The sequence below is a fragment of the Pinus tabuliformis genome, chromosome 2_1 (assembly GCF_031772625.1).
Source record: "Pinus tabuliformis cultivar Carrire ecotype Pingquan chromosome 2_1, CPIR1, whole genome shotgun sequence".
In the NCBI taxonomy this organism is placed as follows: domain Eukaryota; kingdom Viridiplantae; phylum Streptophyta; class Pinopsida; order Pinales; family Pinaceae; genus Pinus; species Pinus tabuliformis.
Window position 1 is genome coordinate 969,327,054 of NC_142299.1, and position 13,162 is coordinate 969,340,215.

The 13,162-nt window shown below is 42.9% G+C and overlaps 2 pseudogenes; both read right to left on the reverse strand.

The window, feature by feature from the left end:
• Positions 1–3,212: 3,212 nt before the first annotated feature.
• LOC149203856 (aminopeptidase P2-like) lies at positions 3,213–5,480 on the reverse strand (annotated as a pseudogene).
• Positions 5,481–7,303: 1,823 nt separating this feature from the next.
• On the reverse strand, positions 7,304–8,828 carry LOC149203857 (aminopeptidase P2 pseudogene; annotated as a pseudogene).
• Positions 8,829–13,162: the final 4,334 nt, after the last annotated feature.

Consider the following 13,162-nt stretch of genomic DNA (forward strand, 5'->3'; position numbering starts at 1 on the left):
CCTTTGTCATTCTCCTTGTCGGGTTCTGACTCAGAGTCGGAACATGCATCTGATTCTGAAGCCTTTAGCTTGGCCACTAGTGACTGCTTGGCCTAACTCTCACTTGTATTGTGAGTGGAGCTCTTATGGAACTCACACCACTTTCCCATGTCCTTTTTTGGCTTCGCGTCACTGTTCTTTGCTCTCGGCTTTGGCGGGTTGTCTTGGCCCACCTCGCCTTGGCTTTGTCCCTTTTTCTGTGGTTTGGGGCACCTTTCCCTTGCTTTAGATTCGTAGATCCAAAGTCTGCTTCTTCTGTCTAAACTTTTCTCGATCTTGACAGCCTATCGGTAGGCCGTGCCGAGCGAGGAGATGTTCAAGAATTATATTTTGTCTTGGATGTACCTGTGCAGGCAGCCGCAGTATTTGAGTACCAAATGCTGCCCCAAATCCTTGATACCCAGCTTTGTGTGAAGGGTATGGAAAATATTGGTAAACTCTGGCATGTCTTGGTCCCTTCCCTGCCGCAGCATGGTCCACTTTATGTATTGATCCTCATAACTTCCGACGGGGTAGTACTGCTCCTTGATGGCAGCCCCAAATGAATTCCAAGTGGGTGCGGCTGAAAACTGTGAGGCCTTCTGCTCGCAGTAGGTTTCCCACCAATCCTTGACGTGGGGGACAGCTTTGAGAAGAGCGAAAGTAATCTTTTGCTGACTAGAAAAATCATGAACAAAAAAATACCCTTCTAACAGATTTAACCATTTGTCTATATCGTCTACATCTATCTGACCCTCAAATATGGCAATGTCAAAGTTAACTTGTACCTTAAAGGGTGTGGCGCTTCTAGAGTAGCTATTGGAAGTAGATGTGCCCTTCTAACAGATTTAACCATTTATCTATGGCGTCTGCATCTATCTGACCCTCAAATATGGGAATGTCAAAGTTAATTTGTACCTTAAAGGGTGTGGCGCTTCTAGAGTAGCTATTGGAAGTAGATGTGTCGCCCCTAGGTAGCCGCTGAAGGATCTGGGCAAAGTTGTCCATCATCGCGTTCCTTTGTCGCTCAAGGGCCTATTCGAGCAAGATTTTGATAGGATCTCCTGCCCCCTCATCTTTCTTTTCATCCACCATGGGAGGCCGCTGGGATTTGCAAGGCTAGTCTTGCAAAGGTTCGACAAGTTCAAGCCCTAACTCCTTATATCCCGACCTCATTGGGGACATGCAAAGAAATACAGAGAAAGAGAAGACCGCCTCTGATACCACTGATTCAGGTTTAAACAGGAACACAACAAATAACAAATATAATCATACATATAGATATGCAACAGAAATAATACTTCATCTCATTATTGTAAAATACTGAAATATGCTTACAAACAGAAATGGAAATAAACTAGCTAGGGCAATGGTAGCTTATCTCTTAGAAGAGAAGTGGTGGCTACATGCCTTTGAACTGTCTTACAATGAGGCTCGAAGCCCTATTTATTGTTGAGAGACAATGGAAAATCCTAAACATCCAAAAACCTAACCCTAGGAGATGAAGTGCCAAACTATGGGCCCCATTTTGGGTAAAATTGGTACATCAACTTCCCGGGGGCGTAACTTTGGCATACAATCTCCGTTGGACACGCACAATACCTCGTTAGAAAGCTCTATCCAAGGACTACAACTTTGGGGTGAGAAACATTAAACAATGGACCCATGTTGCTCCTAGTTTTCACAAAAATCGTCGTTTAGGGCCTCAAAATGGCTCTGGAAGTTCAAGACCCGAAAAACTACTAAAAACAGTAAATTGTGCTACAATTAAGGAAACTGAAAAAATGAAAGAAACAATGGTGGGGGTCCAAGTGGCATTGGTGGGTGGCCACCAATATCCACCTAGATCATTCCTCCCCCCTTAGGAAGCAATGGTCCCCATTGCATTGGGTTCCTCCACGAGATGAGGAAACTGTTAGCGCTCGAATTTGCCTCAGGCTGAGGAAGGCAAAATCCAAGGCAACATCAAACCACTTAGCCTCGTAGCTAGCCCTACGAGGACAGGAGAGGGCTCTCTCCAGTCTATCTCAGCAAAAAGTTTTCTAAAAGGGGCTGAGATGACTTTAAAAGAAACTGATTTTAGGCTAGTAAATTGATAAAAAGGGGTTTTTAATAAAATGATGGGGTTTTTCTGGGCTGCATGGGGCAAAGAAACAGCTTGAACAGAGAAATGTAATCAAAAACACAGATTGTCTCCTGAGGCAAGGTAGGCAAGAAAGTTTAACATCAAATTGAGATTAAATGGAATGGCAAGACTGCTGAGGAGCTGACAAGGGCATAGAGGATGAATCCTTGTCAAACAGAAGAAAACATTAAATATGAACAAACTTAAAGGCAGAGCATACAAAATATGAATTCTACCTTAACACTTCATTTGTTCAATTGGAAACGATCATGAAATGACATGAACACATAACAGGCTACATATGAAACAAAAGAGGACACAAATGTTAAATCTCATACCACAGGAATCTCAGAAGCCAGAGCTGGGTATTTTCATTAAAATCCCTGTCAAGGACTATACAATGAAAGCTCTGTTCTCTCTCCTCTACCAGCGCTCAGAACTCTCTCTGACCTCCCCTTACAAACAATTTTTTAATACATTAAATAAACTATTCTAGGAGAAAACAGATCGACCCAAAAACAGGGGCACTGTTTCAACTAAAGCCATGACGATAGAAAAGAATCCTCTATCTGCTCTTAAAGATAGAAAAGCCTTCCATTATTCCAGCGTGAAGACAGAAATAGGCAATCGAATCTTGTTCTCCGCTATGGCAAGTATCTACGTTTCAAAATAGCTTTTCGATCTCTGACTGCCACGTTACATTTGTCATTCAAGACTTTCTTCTCCATTTATCCACCTAGAGATCAACAAATCCATCCACCAGATAACTGTTGTGTATGGTTAGGTGTGAAAATAATTGATGCATATTTAGAAATCTGAGCAACAAAACCAATGACACATTCATGCCTGAGAATCCAATCTCTCATCTGTCTATCTATTTCCCATTGATCGTTTTAGCATGACTGAATAAGTAATCAGTTTTGCACCTTGTACATTTTTTCTATCGATAGTACAATTGCGACATATCACTGTGCCTCTTAGTCACAAAATCCGCTCCACAGGATATTGTCTTGTATTTTTTTTTTATTCTGACAGGGCTTGTGTTTCTCTCACTTGTATATTTAGTTCTTTATGTTTTACAATGTTTGGAAACAGGTCTTGTGTTCTTCCAAAGCCATTCACGAGCATCTCCATCCACAAGCGGTGAAACCTTTTCCCAAACATCTGAATGATAATTTTTTAACCATTCGATTTCTGCAGCTGACACCAAAGACAGATCAACTAGCTTACTCTGGATAGGAACAAATGTAAGCTTTTCAAATCCAAGATATGTGATGCCTCCAAATCGGTTTGGAGTCTCGACTTCTCGTACAACTAACAGATTCTCAATACGAATGCCAAAGGATCAATCTTCATAGTATCGAGGCTCATTACTCACAATCATGCCTCCTTGCAAACTAGTCATATTTTCATACCGATAACTGATACTTTGAGGACCTTCATGCACATTCAGTGCAGCTCCTACTCCATGGCCTGTACCATGGCGGTAATCGTGCTTGGTGAAGAGCTATATGGCCCTGATTCATGCCTACAACACTCTAGTGAAGCATTCCCTATGTTGTGAAGTAGGCTCTCCAAAGTGTACAGTCCTTGTAATGTCTGTTGTCCCATCGACATATTGACCACCACTGTCTAGCAAGAAGAGATTTCTTGTCATCTACAATGTTGCACGTATCTGGTTGAGCTTGATAGTGAATAATTGCCCCATTTGCTCCTGAGCCACTTATTGTGTCAAAGCTTGTATCAATAAAACCAGCTTGCTTAGCCCGAATCTCGAACAACCCTTTCTGCAACTTTGACTTCTGTAAGAAGCACTTTCTCATGAACAACTTTTGTTTCCAGCCATGACCAAAATTCAGGAAGAGCTGCAGCATCTCTCAAATGAGCTTGCCTCATCCCATCCAATTCTGCCTCATTTTTATGGACTTTGCAAGTGCTACTGGGGAAGCTCTATGTATTGTGACAGGTCCTTCCATCTCAATGTCTAAGGACTTCCCTTCTTGTAATTTCATATTGGAATCTTTGGTGCTTTTCCTTTTACTTTGTTTGGCAAGTCGTTGATAGTAATCATTGGATGCAGAATTGAAAGTATTAACTATTGCAACACTTATGCTTGATGTATCCAACCAAAGCTTTGCACCATTCTTTGCCAACGAGAAACCAAACAGGAGCTCCAAGCTTCTTGTTGATTACGGCCATGTACCTAGAACCCATACCAACAGGTGCAAGTTCGTCCTTCTCTTCCCAAAAGGGAGCTGGGCCTTCGCCGACTAGCTGCCAATAGTTTGCCTGAAGTGCTTATGCCTATTCATCAGTTGCATTTTGTAGCAATGCCTCCAGACGCAAATTAATACCAAGTGAGCCAAGAAACTGGAGCTCCAGAGAAAGCACTGAATGCATCTCCAAAAACAAACAGAACATTTGCAACCACATACAGAGAGGCCCTGTTTCCGTTCTGCAAGGGCTAAAACTGCCTCCAGCTGCAACTTTTGCACATCATCATTCCCAGAAAATTCTGCAGTGTTGCAGTGAAGCCATTTTTGAACTCGATCACAGCCAACGCCTTTATGAAGTCCTGAAATTTGAAGTGCCATAAATCATCGGTTTTGCCTTTACGCTTTCTAGTCTTGATGATGACTCAAAATCTGATAATCCGATGTAGATTCTGTTTGTGCTTTTGCAGGGATAAGAGCTGCAGAAGCTGCTGCCATTTGAAGAGCTGAAGAATTTTGAAACATTTTGACAAATTACATATTCTAAAAAACACATTTAATGATTTCTTCTTCAAAACAGGGTTTTGAAGAAGAATCAATCTCACTTTGACTGACAAGACGGAGTCTAACATCGGCTCCAATGGGGATGGCAGTTGCCGCTTCTTGGAGGTGCCAAGAACCTGTAGAAATTTGGGAGAGCAGACAGTGCCTCCGTCCAATGGGCGATGGAGTCATCATTCCAACAAATCGACACAACCCTTGACTCAATTTTCAAACTGAAACTGAACTCAAACTGATTCGATCTCAAGACTGAAATGACTGAAAAACTAGCTTAACTAACTTCAAACTAAAGCTGCAATGAAACTAGAATAAGATGCTACCCTTTGGCTGCTTATTTATTTACAAAATCTACCCTACTATGCTGCAAAAACAATAAGTCAGGTAATACTGAAATGCCAGATCAACCATTCAAGTAAACCTGAGAATGATGCCGCTCGAGAATGATTCCACGAGGACACAGATGTAATTGCTGACAGCCCTTCATGCACGTAATGAACCTGGTCACGTAAAAGACAGCCTGATCTAACAATCAAACTAAAAAACGTGTCCATGTATGTTGCCATTGGATCGCGGAAGCTGGACTCTGTTGGCTGCCCCAACTCTGCAATACATACTTCCAGCTGCACACTATCAATATAAACATCTGTAGGCAATTCTATGATTTCTTGTTGCGAAGGAGGAAGGATTTCCAAGAACTTTTTAGGGTCTTGGAAATCATAGGACTGGATCTGCTCATCTAAACACTGAATCTCCTTCTCAATTCTTTCAACAACTAACTCACAAAATCTAGTTTTAGTTTCAAGAGGGAACTTTGGAGATTTCAAACATTGAAGCAAGGCACTGAAAAATTCTTCATCAATTTCAGAATCTGCTAACTGATTTCTAACCTCTTTTACAGCTTCACAAAGTGCAGGGTTTGCCACATATCCTACCATTGCATGAATGGATCAGCAAGCACTGGACTGTCTGGATCGAGTTGGAGTCGCCAGGTGAATGATTCAGCCTGCATATGTGTCTGACTGTTGTCCACCATCAGCATCAGATCTGCAATTTGATTTCATGTACTGGGACAAGACAATCAACAAGTCGAATGTTTTCCCCAGTATGGTCGCCAATATGTTAGCGCTCGAATTTTCCTCAGGTTGAGGAAGGCAACATCAAACCACTTAGCCTCGTAGCTAACCCTACGAGGACAGGAGAGGGCTCTCTCCAGTCTATCTCAGCAAAAAGTTTTCTAAAAGGGGCTGAGATGACTTTAAAAGAAACTGATTTTAGGCTAGTAAATTGATAAAAAGGGGTTTTTAATAAAATGATGGGGTTTTTCTGGGCTGCATGGGGCAAAGAAACAGCTTGAACAGAGAAATGTAATCAAAAACATAGAATGTCTCCTGAGGCAAGGTAGGCAAGAAAGTTTAACATCAAATTGAGATTAAATGGAATGGCAAGACTACTAAGGAGCTGACAAGGGCATAGAGGATGAATCCTTGTCAAACAGAAGAAAACATTAAATATGAACAAACTTAAAGGCAGAGCATACAAAATATGATTTCTACCTTAACACTTCATTTGTTCAATTGGAAACGATCATGAAATGACATGAACACATAACAGGCTACATATGAAACAAAAGAGGACACAAATGTTAAATTTCATACCACGGGAATCTCAGAAGCCAGAGCTGGGTATTTTCATTAAAATCCCTGTCAAGGACTGTACAATGAAAGCTCTGTTCTCTCTCCTCTACCAGCGCTCAGAACTCTCTCTGACCTCCCCTTACAAATGATTTTTTAATACATTAAATAAACTATTCTAGGAGAAAACAGATCGACCCAAAAACAGGGGCGCTGTTTCAACTAAAGCCATGAAGATAGAAAAGAATCCTCCATCTGCTCTTAAAGATAGAAAAGCCTTCCATTATTCCAGCGTGAAGACATAAATAGGCAATCGAATCTTGTTCTCCGCTATGGCAAGTATCTACATTTCAAAATAGCTTTTCGATCTCTGACTGCCACGTTACATTTGTCATTCAAGACTTTCTTCTCCATTTATCCACCTGGCGATCAACAAATCCATCCACCGGATAACTGTTGTGTATGGTTAGGTGTGAAAATAATTGATGCATATTTAGAAATCTGAGCAACAAAACCAATGACACATTCATGCCTGAGAATCCAATCTCTCATCTGTCTATCTATTTCCCATTGATCGTTTTAGCATGACTGAATAAGTAATCAGTTTTGCACCTTGTACATTTTTTCTATCGATAGTACAATTGCGACATATCACTGTGCCTCTTAGTCACAAAATCCGCTCCACAGGATATTGTCTTGTATTTTTTTTTTATTCTGACAGGGCTTGTGTTTCTCTCACTTGTATATTTAGTTCTTTATGTTTTACAATGTTTGGAAACAGGTCTTGTGTTCTTCCAAAGCCATTCACGAGCATCTCCATCCACAAGCGGTGAAACCTTTTCACAAACTCCTGAATGATAATTTTTTAACCATTCGATTTCTGCAGCTGACACCAAAGACAGATCAACTAGCTTACTCTGGATAGGAACAAATGTAAGCTTTTCAAATCTAAGATATGTGATGCCTCCAAATCAGTTTGGAGTCTCGACTTCTCGTACAACTAGCAGATTCTCAATACGAATGCCAAAGGATCAATCTTCATAGTATCGAGGTTCATTACTCACAATCATGCCTCCTTGCAAACCAGTCATATTTTCATACCGATAACTGATACTTTGAGGACCTTCATGCACATTCAGTGCAGCTCCTACTCCATGGCCTGTACCATGGCGGTAATCGTGCTTGGTGAAGAGCTATATGGCCCTGATTCATGCCTGCAACACTCTAGTGAAGCATTCCCTATGTTGTGAAGTAGGCTCTCCAAAGTGTACAGTCCTTGTAATGTCTGTTGTCCCATCGACATATTGACCACCATTGTCTATCAAGAAGAGATTTCTTGTCATCTACAATGCTGCAGGTATCTGGTTGAGCTTGATAGTAAATAATTGCCGCATTTGCTCCTGAGCCACTTATTGTGTCAAAGCTTGTATCAATAAAGCCAGCTTGCTTAGCCCGAATCTCGAACAACCCTTTCTGCAACTTCGACTTCTGTAAGAAGCACTTTCTCATGAACAACTTTTGTTTCCAGCCATGACCAAAATTCAGCAAGAGCTGCAGCATCTCTCAAATGAGCTTGCCTCATCCCATCCAATTCTACCTCATTTTTATGGACTTTGCAAGTGCTACTGGGGAAGCTCTATGTATTGTGATAGGTCCTTCCATCTCACTGTCTAAGGACTTCCCTTCTTGTGATTTCATATTGGAATCTTTGGTGCTTTTCTTTTTACTTTGTTTGGCAAGTCGTTGATAGTAATCATTGGATGCAGAATTGAAAGTATTAACTATTGCAACACTTATGCTTGATGTATCCAACCAAAGCTTTGCACCATTCTTTGCCAACGAGAAACCAAACAGGAGCTCCAAGCTTCTTGTTGATTACGGCCATGTACCTAGAACCCATACCAACAGGTGCAAGTTCATCCTTCTCTTCCCAAAAGGGAGCTGGGCCTTCGCCGACTAGCTGCCAATAGTTTGCCTGAAGTGCTTCTGCCTGTTCATCAGTTGCATTTTGTAGCAATGCCTCCAGACGCAAATTAATACCAAGTGAGCCAAGAAACTGGAGCTCCAGAGAAAGCACTGAATGCATCTCCAAAAACAAACAGAACATTTACAACCACATACAGAGAGGCCCTGTTTCCGTTCTGCAAGGGCTGAAACTGCCTCCAGGTGCAACTTTTGCACATCATCATTCCCAGAAAATTCTGCAGTGTTGCAGTGAAGCCATTTTTGAACTCGATCACAGCCAACACCTTTATGAAGTCCTGAAATTTGAAGTGCCATAAATCATCGGTTTTTCCTTTACGCTTTCTAGCCTTGATGATGACTCAAAATCTGATAATCCGATGTAGATTCTGTTTGTGCTTTTGCAGGGATAAGAGCTGCAGAAGCTGCTGCCATTTGAAGAGCTGAAGAATTTTGAAACATTTTGACAAATTACATATTCTAAAAAACACATTTAATGATTTCTTCTTCAAAATAGGGTTTTGAAGAAGAATCAATCTCACTTTGACTGACAAGACGGAGTCTAACAGAAACTTCTGTTGAACTTGGTCCCTAGTGAGCCACTTGCCCTAGTGAAGGAGTTGGCTTACTTTGACAACTCGATACAGTTAGATCTTCTGTTGGCGAGTGTTCTTGATCGATGTGTCCATGATCCGATCAGTTTCAACTTGCTCCATGCAATCTGGATTTAACTATGTTGGTGTGAGTTGTTCTGCAATGTCGGATGAGTCTAGTAATGGTGGAAATTATGGCCGAAGGTGATCCACATTGAACACTGGGTGCAGGCCAAGGAATGGGGGAATGCTGAGCTCAAATGCATTGTCTCCCGCAACCTTGGTAATGGTGTAAGGACCATATCGGAGTGGCCTAAGTTTCTGATAGGCTCCGGTAAGGCGTTCCTTCTACAAATGCAACCAAACTTTGTCGCCCACCTTAAACTTGTGTGCCACCCGATGTTGATCATGTCATTGCTTGTACTTGGCATTTGATTTCTCCAGAATGTTGTGGACCTACCGGCGGATATGTTGGATGTACTCAATGAAGTTGTTTGCCTTATCTGTTTCGGACTGGACATGAGCCGAATCTGCCTGAGTAGCTACAAATGGCATGGCCACATCAATGGGACATAGTGGCTGGAATCCCAAGCCCACCTGAAAAGGTTGTGTCCAGTCGAGTTGTGGAGAGCCCGGTTATAACTGTGCTAAACATAGGGGAGGCTCTCATCCCATGTGCGTGGATGCTTTGAGTTGTACATATGCAAAATGTGTATGATCATCCTGTTGACAACCTCCGCCTAGCCATCAGTTTGGGGATGGAAGGTTGTGGACTTAGTGAGTTTGGTGTCTAGCATCAACCAGAGACTGGACCAAATTTATTGAGGAACCTGCTGTCCCGATCTGAGATGATAGACTGTGGGATCCCAAAGTGTTTCCACACTTGTTCAAAGAAGAGTTTTTTAGTGGCTTCTGCTGTGACATTCTTCTTGCAGGCCGCCATAATGGCCATCTTCGAGAACCTCTCGACGACCAAAAAAACACAGTTGTTTCCATACTTAGTAGAAGGAAGGCTCGACATGTAATCCATGCATATGGATTCCCAAGGTTGACTAGGGGTAGGGAGCGGAGTATAGAGGCCTTGCTTCTTGATGGTAGGTTTGGCAAAGGAGCAGGTAGTGCAGGATCTGATGTACTTCCCGACATCCTGTCAAAGATTCGGCCAATAGAAATACTTCTGTAGTAATGCCACCATTTTCTCAACCCCAAAAGGCCCAGTAGCCCAACTATAGTGTGCTTCCCAAATCATCTTGGCACGCTCGCTTGAAGGAACACAAAGGTGACCCAGGTGGCATAACAGGGCATCCAGGAGGCGAAAATCTGGAACATGCTGACCTTCCAAGAGTGTCTGGCATGTGTGGCCAAATTCTGGGTCGCTTTTGTAGGGAAGTCGCCAATCAGAAGTCTCATGCCCACAAGAGTTGAGAATGGTGGTTAACGCCATGATTGGTGGTCAACTGAGGCAATCTGCAACATTATTGGTGTTGCCCTTTTTATACTTGATATTCAAATGGAATTGTTGCAGGTATGTGGACCACTTCTGATGGAAATCATTCTGCAACTTCCCTTGTGTCTGTATGAACTACAGGGGTCGGTGGTCTGTGTGGATGACCATTCCCTTCCCAAAAATGTAATGCTTCCATTGTCGGCAAGCCTACACAATGGAATACATCTCTTTGTCATAAGTGGGATACTTCCTGACTGTGTCTGAAAGTGTCTCATTGTGATATGCCACTGGATGCCTGCGTTGAGTAAGGACTGCCCCAATAGCATAGTTAGAGGCATCAGTCTCAATCTCAAATGGTTGTTTCAAGTCTGGTAATGCGAGCATTGGTGCTGAGCAGAGGCGATGTTTCAACTCTGTGAATGCCTTATGTTGAGATTCAGACCAAAATAATTTTTCTTTCGCTCCTCCCTTGGTGACTTGACTGAAGGGCCAAGTGATATGAGAAAATACAAACATGAACTTGTGGTAGAAGTTGGCAAGACCCAAAAAGCTGCGGAGCTCTATCAGAGTGGTTGGAGATGGCCAATCCCAAATGACTTGGATCTTGGATGGATCCACATGCACCCCCTGTTCATCAATAATATATCCCAGATACTAAACTTGGGTCATGACAAAAGTTCATTTCTCCAAATTGGCACACAACTTGTGTTGTCGTAGTGTTTGGAGAACTTGTCAGTTGTGGTGGAGGTGCTCTTCCCAACTTTGGCTGAAGATCAGGATGTCATCCAAGTATACCACTACAAATGAATTGGTGAATGGTTGCAAGATGTCATCCATTAGCCTCATGAAGGTTGTAGGAGCATTCGTCAACCCGAAAAGCATAACCAACTATTTGAAAAGGCCCTCCTTGGTTTTGAAGGCGGTCTTCCACACATCGAAGGGTTCGATTGGTACCTAGTGATATCCTGACTTCAAATCGATCTTGCTGAAAGATTTTCCCCCCTTCAGTTGGTCCAGAAGGTCATCAATCCATGGGATCGGGTACCTATTCTAGACAATGATCTTGTTCAGCGCCTGATAGTCAATACAGAGTCTCCAAGTCCCATCCTTCTTCTATACCAACATGATCGGGTTCCCGCAGGGCGATGAACTTGATTGGATGTGACCTTTCTGCAGCAGCTCCTGAATCTGCCTCTTGATTTCATCGTTCTCCAAAATGAAGCGCTGATAGATTGGTCCATTGGGCAGTAGCGTGCCTGGGATCAGATCGATGGAGTGCTTGATGTGACAGTGTAGAGGAATCCCTGCGGGGGAGGTGAAGATGTCCTCGTACTCCTCCACAACCTTTTCCATATGTAGTTGTCGTGCAGAGGGGCCCTGTCTGGAGGTCGTGGCCACCATCTTCTTCTTTCTTTGAGGGTGTATCATCAAGAAAACAAATTTCCTGTTTTTGGAAATTAGTTTACTGCATTGTTTTGCAGTAACCAAAGAGATGGCGGTAGGTGGTGCTACCTCCGGTATCCTGTACAAATTATTTCCCAAAGTAACAATAACAGCACGAGACCTTGATTCATACACAACATGTCGCTTCCACAAGTATGGTTGGCCTAATAATACATCACAAACATCAAGGGGAGCAACGTCACATAATGCCTCATCTGTGAAGGCCTTGATGTTGTATGGAAGGCGACATTGTTGGCTTACAGGAAGATCACATCCTTGGTGAAGCCACCTGATGGTGTACGGTTGTGGATGTGTTGTGGTCAGTAAGCCCAGCCGCTTCATGACCTCTGCCGAAATGAGGTTCTTTTGGCTTCCGCTGTTGACAATGAACTGTAGCGGGGAGCCCTTTACCCACATCTAAGAGTGGAAGAGGTGCTCCTCCTCCTCTAGATCTTCGGGTTCCTCCTTTTAGATCTTCGTGGTGGCAACGGTGGTGTTGGGCTCCGCATTGATAATATGCTACCCTTTGTCATTCCCCTTGTCAGGTTCTCACTCAGAGTCGGAACATGCATATGATTCTGAAACCTTTAGCTCTGCCACCAGTGACTGCTTGGCCCGACACTCACTTGTATTGTTAGTGGAGCTCTTATGGAACTCACACCACTTTCCCGTATCCTTTTTCCACTTCACGGCACTGTTCTTTGCTTGCGGCTTTGGCAGGTTGTCTTGGCCTGCCCCACCTTGGCTTTATCCCTTGTTTTGCAGTTTGGGGGCACCTTTCCCTTGCTTCAGATTCGCAGATCCAAAGTCTCGCTTCTTCTGTTTAAATTTTTGCTCGATCTTGATGGCATATCAATAGGTCGTGCTGAGCGAGGAGATGTTCAGGAATTATATTTTGTCCTTGATGTACCTGTGCAGGCACCCGCAGTATTTGAGTGCCAAATGCTTCTTTAAATCCTTGATACCCAACTTTGTGTGAAGGGTATGGAAAATATTGGTAAACTCTGGCACGTCTTGGTCCCTTCCCTGTCGCAGCGTGGTCCACTTTATGTATTGATCCTCATAGCTTCCGAAAAGGTAGTACTGCTCCTTGATGGCAACACCGAATGAATTCCAAGTGGGTGCGGCTAAAAACTGTGAGGCCGTACTTTCATCCTTCTGCTTGCAGT